We start from the raw sequence: 9178 nt of genomic DNA, 5'->3' as shown, positions 1-9178 counted from the left end.
AAACGGGAACTAAAATGCAATTTAAAAAAGCAATTACAAAAAGTTAAAAATCCCAAAATTCGCGTGTAGAATTAAAAAGACAGACACGGTCATATCAAAGTATGGGAGAGAACATTTCGGCTTTCGGTTACCTGCCAAGACCAGCACTGGTGGGCTTCTGTTCCCCGCAGTGGCTGCTGAAGCCGTGAGCACTTACAGCGGAGGAGCTGATCTGTGCCTACATGTAGGTGTTGGTGAGGCACTGCTAGCAAGGATCAAACCCCGGCGCTTAGACCTTGCCAGAGATAAATGCAGCAGCTCACGGACTTAAAACCCTCGTGGGGCGTTCGCTCACGTTCTAGCGCCGTGTCTGCTTTTCTAGCCTGAATTGTAATCAAGGGCACGGCATGATGGACAGACAGCCACGCTTTTCGCACCTTTTCTGAACGTGGATTCGTTCCTTCGGCCAGCCCATGTAATCCTGACCTGCCTGCGGCAGTGCCATGCGAAAGAGCCTTCAAACGGCATCTCAAAATTGACACTCTGCCTCCTTTGGCTCTTGGTTTTGCCCACCTTGTCGGCAGATGGCTCTGTATTTCCAATGGCATCCAATGTATCTGCAGAGCTTCTCTGATCCACCACTTGAAACTGACCTGCCTGGGCCACTTTTACTTGTAAGGCAGCTAAGTTTGTTGATATTAATGCTTGTTATCCCACTGTACAGTGGTGAAACCTGTTCTAAACAAAAATCCTGGTTTATGTTGAGGTGATTGGCAAAGGACTAAGTAGAACCCCTCGGACAGACCATAAAGACTCTGTGGCCTGTATAGGGAAATCAGGACCACCACAACCAACAGATCTAGGTCCCTCACTTCACTCACTCACCCTCATTTCATTCAGCAGATCCACATCCATCAGGTAACTTCTTTTTATGCAACAATACTAGATGGTCACCATGGGGCTGGAAAACCTATGATGGTGAAATGATTTCTAAGATTCTCCTGATTGCTCCCCTGGCACTCTGCTGTGCTCTAGGGCCTTTCCTAGCCCTTTCAGCACTAATTCTCCCAGCTCAGAAGCCAGAAAGCTATATTTAGGGGGGCTTTTTTAGTCTGATGGTTTTTACAATTACATTGAATGTTTGTGGGGAGGAATACGTTGCAGGGTGGAAATTTGGGGCTAGCACAACATCAGCTCTGGGGAGGGAGAACTTGCACTTGAAATGCATCGTGCCAAGGTGATAATTGGAAAAATGTTTCAGCAAACCATGTTTTCTATAGGATTTTATTCTTCTGGTACAGTGACAAGTTCGTGTAAGCTTTCAGCAGCTAAGCTCGTCAGAGTTTCCATCACTCAGCCAGAAAGCCACTGATCTGAGTTGCTTGGCAATTATAGACAATTATAGGATAGGGATATGTTACCAAAAAGCAAGAATTAGTGTGGCATTTCATCCTTCTCTCCCCCTCCCCCCTTTGCATTTAATTAAGTTGCTCTGTCTGTTCATCCACACCATCTTTTTTAATCTGCCTACAATGGACCTTATTTTAAGAAACAATTTTGCTTTCACAAAGTGACACGTGGAGCTCAGAGTGGATGTTTTGGTTCACTTTCTAGAAAGATTTCGGTTCTTGCTGCAATATTGTTTAGACTAAATAAAAGTTGATAGTGTTCAAATACTGGCAGATATATCAAATAATTAGAGAGGTGTTTTATTGCATACATCCCAGCAGAATAGAGGTCTCAAACCAATCAAAGTTTTGCCTCAGTAAGAACTATACTCCATACTCTATAATTTTAGCTGATGCTGACAAACCAGCTTTTCACAAATGTTAATCAAACCTGTTTAATGACTTGAGATTCCTTACCTACCTTGCAGGAGTGTTGGAAAGGTTAATGGAAGAATGTTTGTGGGATGTTCTGCTGGCTTAGGATGAAAGTTGCTACAGAAGTGCAAAGTTATTAAGTATTAAGTATATTATTAAGTATTATAAAACACATTGAAAAGTGATCATAGAAATTAACATCAATACTAAGAAATGCACAGAGTGTTTCTAGTGTTATATAGATGTTTTTGCCATATCTGTGGTTTTTATATAATTTTTCTGATATTTTAACTGCTTGTAAATGTTTAATTGAATGTAAATAGATTTACCCTTACGAAAACTGAGTTGGTAAACTGTGGAGCCAGCAGGAGGCAATCATATCATGGACTATGGCTTCTTTGTTGAGAAATAATAGAGCACACTGTAAATCAAAATTTGTCATCTCAATGGCAGTTTTAATTCATTGTCTCTGGTATCCTAAATAGAGTACAGGACAAGTGTTGAAAACAGAACAGAAGGAACATATTAGGAAAAGATTTTGTTTAAAAATCCCTAAGTAACAAAACTGACCATAGTTACTTCAAATGGTTGCAGAGAGCTCTCTATCAATGCAGCTTTGTTTTTTTTAGTTTAGTACATGGATTTCATAAAATCAAGCAACCTAGATTCATAAAAAAAAAATCAATAGTGCATTTTTTAAAGTAAACTTTGTGAACTGAAATGATTATCTGATTTTTAAAAAAATCTATAGACAAAATTTTCCTCTCACACTAGTGTAACTCCATTGAATTCCATGGAGTTACTCCTCGTTTACAATGGGGAAAATGAGAGGAAAATCAGCACCCATACTAATATACTGAGTGAGGTATGGAGCTCAAAGACTTGATGCTTTTGTTCAATTTGAAGTTTTATCTGAACCTTAGCGATCATTCTGATCCCTCTTTCCCTTCCCACTTATCCACATTCCATCCTTTCCTCTTCATCTTCTTCCCCTAACCCCAATACATCTTTCTCTTCTTCTAACCCAAAACTCCTTCTCCTTGACCTCCAACAAGCTCCCAGGACCCCATCACTTCCTCTGTCTAACCACCTACAGGATCCTTGATCTTCACCAACTACTTCTCCCTGACTTCCCAAACACCCCCTACACTTCCCGGCAGGTTGTCTCAACAGGCCTGACATTTTCTGATGAGTTCTAGCAGTCAGCTCTGTTTAAATCTCACATGTTATGATGCAGCTTCTTTAATGAGGCACCAAAGAACATAGGCCCAGATCCTGAAAGGTATTTAGGCACCTAACTCGCATTGATTTCAGGACCTTTGAGAATCTGGGCTGTAGTGCTTCCCCTTCCGTCTAGCAGAGGCAGTGCCAGCCCATTGGGAGCCCTAAGCAGGAATATCCTTCTTCCACTCCCTCCGCAATACTTATTAAAAAGCGAATAGGGGCATCCTTGAGCTGCTCAGATCCCTAAGCAATTGCTTAGTCTGCTTTTGCCTAGCGCAGGTTCTGCCACCTAGCATTTGTGAACATTGAAGACACAGACCTAACCCAAGCTCATGTAAAGTGGTGTAGTTCCATTCACTTCAGTTGGCACTACTCCAGTTTACACCAACTGAGGATCTGCATTCCGTTCAATAGTCAGTCTAGCAGAGACTGCCAGACATTGGGATCTTGATTTACTTGAGCAAAGCACACTGTACCAGTAAGGGTAGGGGTAAGGGAGGAAGGATTATTGAGTGGAAATTTTTCTAAGCTAAGAAGAACATGGATCTGATCCATGTTTGTGCCAATTTTTATTTTACCTTTTGGAGTTTTACCCATTCTAAATTATAAGCAATAAAAGATACTTCCATATAATTTGATGTTACAGATATTAAAATGAGTAACCATGTGCTATATACGTAATTACCATTCCACCTTAAAAGCAACTGCCTGCTGTGTAATAATTACAAGTTGATATGTTACTATTGTTTTGTAGCTTTGAAAACCTGATGGAATATGTGCCAGTGTAATGAAGGGCAATTCCTTGGTTATTTGCCCTCAGTGTCTCTGTGGATCTAGGCTTTGCCTTTGTTAGTGATCTGTCATGTGATTCATGCTGATGACTGAAAAGAGCAGCCTTGTAACAACATTATTTCAGGGGGAAAATAACTAGCCATCATAAATTCCTTTTTTAATAGTTTATTGCAGGTTGTAGTCTATTCACAGGGTCTGTTTTACAGCATGAAGAAAATAGTTCCTTGTTGGTACTAGTCACTAAAACCACTTGATAGCTAGCGCCCTTTTTAGTGCCCTCAGAGAAAACCTAGTCTTTCATGAAATGAATCATAAATAGTTGAGTCAAAGAAGCCACGCTAAAGGGGGGAAAGAGCAAAAAGATCAATGTCTCACTGTTATTGAAATGTGTTTGCTTTAGACAATTCTCCATTAAACACTATTTAACCAATATAGGTTAGGATAGAGCTGGTTGGGAATTTTTTGACTAAATGTTTTTCATCTGAAAATGCTGATTAATCAAATGAATTTTTCATGGCAACTTACTGCTTTTGATAAACTTTCATTGGGATGATTTCTCAGGTTCAGAATGGAATTTCACGAGCAAAACCCAACCCCAGAATAGCCAATAGCCTAGTGGTTAGGGGACTCACTGGGAAGGTAGGAGACTTTCAGAGCAGGGATTTGATTCTGGGTTAGCCACATCCCAGGTCAGTTCTCTAGCTACTGGCTAGTCTGAGCTCTTGCTCTCTTGCGTTTTTTTCATTAAAAATTTCAAAAGGTTTGTTTTGCTTTGTTTTGTTCTGATGTGGAATTAAAACAAATTTCAAAACCTCTAATTTTTTTGCAAAACAGAATTCCTGTTTTCCAGCCAACCCTAGTTTAGGGCCCAATCCTGCAGTCTGACTTGGGAAAAACTGCATTAACTTTGGTGGGAGTTTTGTGTTTATCAGGTCTGTGGCTCAGGCCATTAAATAGGTAACTATTTAGCGACTCTCTCCCTTTGAGGTTTCTGTTATCTGTAATGGAGTATGAAAAACTTTAGTTGGAGCTCAGCTTTCTAGAAACATAAGAACGAAAGAATGGCCATATTGGGTCAGACCAATGGTCTGTATAGCCCAGTAATCTGTCTTCCGATAGTGGCCAATGCCAGGTGCTTCAGAGAGAATGAACAGAACAGATGATCATCAAGTGATCCAGTCCGTCGCCCATTCCCAGCTTCTGGCAGAGAGAGCCAATGGGTTCTAAAGATTAGAGCATGTGACAGAGACTCTGCCACTTGCTTGCTGTGTGAGCCTGGGCAAATGACATAATCTCTTCATGGCTTTGTCAGCCCATCTTGCTTGAGATGTTGTGACCTTTTCCTATAGATGCAAACAACTTTATAATTATCCATGTCTTGTTCACTTCAACAGTGGACTACTGCAGTGCTCTCTTTATGGGGCTACACCTATATATCACCATCTTAGTTGTGCTTCTTGCTGGAAAAACATCACACATGCATTCTGTGATCAGCTGTAGCTTCCAATTCATTTCCAGGAGCAATTCAAAGTATTGATCTTGACCTATAAATATGTAAATAGCTTGTGGTCGTCTTCACTTAATAACTACTTCTCACCTTGTGTGCTATCTTGGTAGTTAGGCTCAGCCATAGGCACAACCCCCTGATTTTAACAGGAGAGAGATGGCATCAGGAAATTTTCAATGGGGGGCACTTGATGCTGGAACTCACTTCCTCTGTGGTCTGACAGGGTCCAAATTTGTTAACCTTTAGGAGAATCCACAAGGCCTGTCTGTTCCCCTAGATGGTAGATGGGTGTAGGTACACTAAAGGGTGTGTTAGCCTGGCTGAGTGAGGAAGAATTAACAATTTATATTGGTTAATTCTGTCATTTTTGCAGGTGCTTTTATATTGTGTCTGTGCCTGGAGCAAGAGACAAGTACATTTTACAAATAACATAAAGTGTACAGTAATTCTCTGCCTCACAGGGTGCTGAGATGCCTGTTTTTTGTAAGTCATTTGAGATCAGAGATGAAAGGCACTGTACCAATGAAAAATATTATCACTGGTGTATTTCCTTACTGAAATGAGTACACAAGTACATATTGCCACTACAGCTGGCAGGACTTCTGCTTTTATAAATATAGGCCCTGCTCCTGCACAAAAGAACATGGATGGATCCACGCTGAGCCCCAGTGAAATCACTAGGGCTCTGTATAGATGCAGGAGTCTGCTGGCGTGCAACAAGCTGCAGAATCATGGCCACAGGTCCCAATCCTGCTAATAATTATGCACATGAGTAACTTTAGAGTAACACATGAGTAACATGTGAGTAGTCCCACTGATTTTAGGGGGCTATTCACATGCATAGAGTTACTTATATGGGTAAGCATTTGTAGGACCTGGCCCACAGTGAGTACAACAAAATAAACAATTTATGTTATGCCAATGTATCTAGTTTTGTCCATAAACCAGTTCTTCAGTGGTGCTCAGACTGTGAAACTTCCAAATCCCATTCATTGTGTAGAGTTAGGTTATTTCTTATTTCTATTGCCATGTGGCACATCAAATTACTTAGGTGCATATATAAATGTCTGTGAGAAGGAATTGTCATTTTTGGAGGGATACTCAACATCACCATCCTTGGATCCAACATGAATGCTCTTCCTTTTCGAGCAGTTCACTCAACATTAGCTGAAATAAAATGAGCAAATCTTGATATTCTCCAACTGCCTTTTTTATATAGCCTGAGATTAGTAAAGAGCAGAAATACTGTGCATTACAGACCCCTTGCAAATGTCTGTCTATAAAGACTTAGACATCCTACAGTGTGTACTGATGGGGTGCACGTCATACAAAAGAAAATCCTAGTGTGTCAGGCAATATTCTGAAAAGCTGGAGTGGAGAGGTAATTCTTCTGTCCTTTCCTTTGAAATCTCTGTTTCTTCAACTGGAAAAAGAATAATGATAATAATAATTTAAAAAAATATATACAGCTTTAGAACCATGTAAGTAAAATACATATGTGCCCAATCATTTGGGTGATATATTACTTTGCCTAATCATTAACTGGAAATGCCATATAAGAATTTGTAAACCACAGTAAATCATTTTGTAGGAATGATTTAAACGTACTGCTGACTAATGTAAAACAGCTTAGTTTCCATAGTCAGTTGGCTGCCAAATATTGTTAAGATGAAAAAAAAAGGTTTGCGACTTACTTAAGTTAATATAAATTATAGTGGATATAAATCCTGAAAACAGCAGTGGTGGTTTGCAGATTATTGGGCTTAAGAGATAGGAAGATGACATATTAACTATCATAAAGACTGCTAAGACTCTTGTGTGTTAATTAGGATGCTTTGCAAGAATATGTTTTAATTTCTTTTTAAAGCTCTACCTTGGAAACATCTTTATGACCATCTTGTTGTCAGTGATACGGAAGAAGTCAGCACATGACCTTGAAATGCCAGTTTATTGAATAGACATACGAGTGGACGAAAGAGACTACGTCCGTACCAGGTCCATGAGTTTGTTTTTCATACTATGGTGATGGAAAAAGAAGCTGGCTTAAAAAAAAAGCACATCTGAGTGAAATCAAGCATACTCAAGCCTGCAACACAGATAGAAACAAAAAAAGTGGTGACATAAAACATCTCAAGTGGCAGCAGTATTGAGGAGGAAAGCTATCAGTGGCTGAGTTCCTTGGGTTTAAAGGATCATCACGCGATGACACAGCAGGTAGTAGGGAGTGTGAGAGAGTCATTTGCTCTATTGCCAAGTGCTCACCTCTTTTCATTTACAGTTTCTCCTTTTAAAAAAAAAAAAAAAAAAAAAAAAAAAAAAAGAAAATGACACCAAGAAAAGAAGGGTCCTCATTTCATCATAGGAAAACATATCACAACATTTGTTCTGGAACTTCTATATGCTATTCATCTTGACATATACATATTATTTCTGACATTACAACCCCAGTGCTTTAAAATGCAAACTAGCCTTCAAGTGAGGGAGAGGGGTAGTTAATCTGTGTGTACATTCCCTGTTGTTTCTTATCTGTACTCAGACTAGAAGATATCCTTGGATGAGGGACTTGTGATCCTAAATCACATAGGGTGGGATCTATTAAGCATTGCAATGCTGAGCATCATGGCAACTAACTATTAGGTGGCTAGAAAATCACACGAACACCACTGGGATCCTTCAGAAAAGTGGACTTTGACTCCCTCAGGGAACTGATGGGCAGGATTCCCTGGGAGGCTAATATGAGGAGGAAAGGAACCCAAGAGAGCTGGCTGTATTTTAAAGAAACTTTATTGAGGGCACAGGAACAAACCATCCCGATGTGCAGAAAGAATAGCAAATATGGTAGGCGTCCAGCTTGGCTTAACAAAGATGTCCTTGGCAAACTTAAACGCAAAAAAGAAGCTTACAAGAAGTGGAAGCTTGGTCAGATGACTAGGGAGGATTATAAAAACACTGCTCGAATGTGCAGGAATGAAATCAGGAAGGCCAAAGCGCAATTGGAGTTGCAGCTAACAAGGGACGTGAAGGGGAACAAGAAGGGTTTCTACAGGCATGTTGCCAACAAGAGGAAGATTCAGGAAAGTGTGGGCCCCTTAGAGAATGAGGGAGGCAACCTAGTGACGGAGGATGTGGAGAAAGCTGAGGTACTCAATGCTTTTTTTGCCTCTGTCTTCACAGACAAGATCAGCTCCCAGACTGCTGTACTGGGTGGCACAGAATGGGGAGGAGGCGAACATCCTGCAGTGCGGAAGGAACGGGTCCAAGACTATTTAGAAGGCTTAGACATACACAAGTCCATGAGGCCAGATGCAATGCACCCGAGGGTGCTGAGGGAGTTGGCTGAGGTGATTTCAGAGCCATTGGCTATTATCTTTGAAAGCTCGTGGCAACAAGGGGAGGTCCCTGAGGACTGGAAAAAAGCAAATATAGTGCCCATCTTCAAAAAAGGGAGGAAAGAGGATCCAGGGAACTACAGAACGGTCAGCCTCACCTCAATCCGTGGAAAAATCATGGAGCAGGTCCTTAAGGAATCCATTTTAAGGCACTTGGAAGAGAGGAAGGTGATGAGGAACAGTCACCACGGATTCACCAAGGGAAAGTCATGCCTGACCAACCTGATTGCTTTCTATGATGAGGTGACTGGCTCTGTGGATGTAGGGAAGGCGGTGGATGTGATATACCTTGACTTTAGCAAAGCTTTTGATACTGTCTCTCACAGTATTCTTATCAGCAAGTTAAAGAAGTATGGGTTGGATGAATGGACTATAAAATGGATAGAGAACTGGCTAGAGCATAGGGCTCAACGAGTAGTGATCAATGGCTCCATGTCTAGCTGGCAACCGGTCACAAGCGGAGT

This window comes from Emydura macquarii, unplaced genomic scaffold (assembly GCF_026122565.2).
Source record: "Emydura macquarii macquarii isolate MOO-44397 ecotype Brisbane River unplaced genomic scaffold, CSIRO-AGI_Emac_v2 contig_2897, whole genome shotgun sequence".
In the NCBI taxonomy this organism is placed as follows: domain Eukaryota; kingdom Metazoa; phylum Chordata; order Testudines; family Chelidae; genus Emydura; species Emydura macquarii.
The sequence above is the reverse complement of the archived record's forward strand: the minus strand, read 5'-3'. Positions refer to the sequence as shown.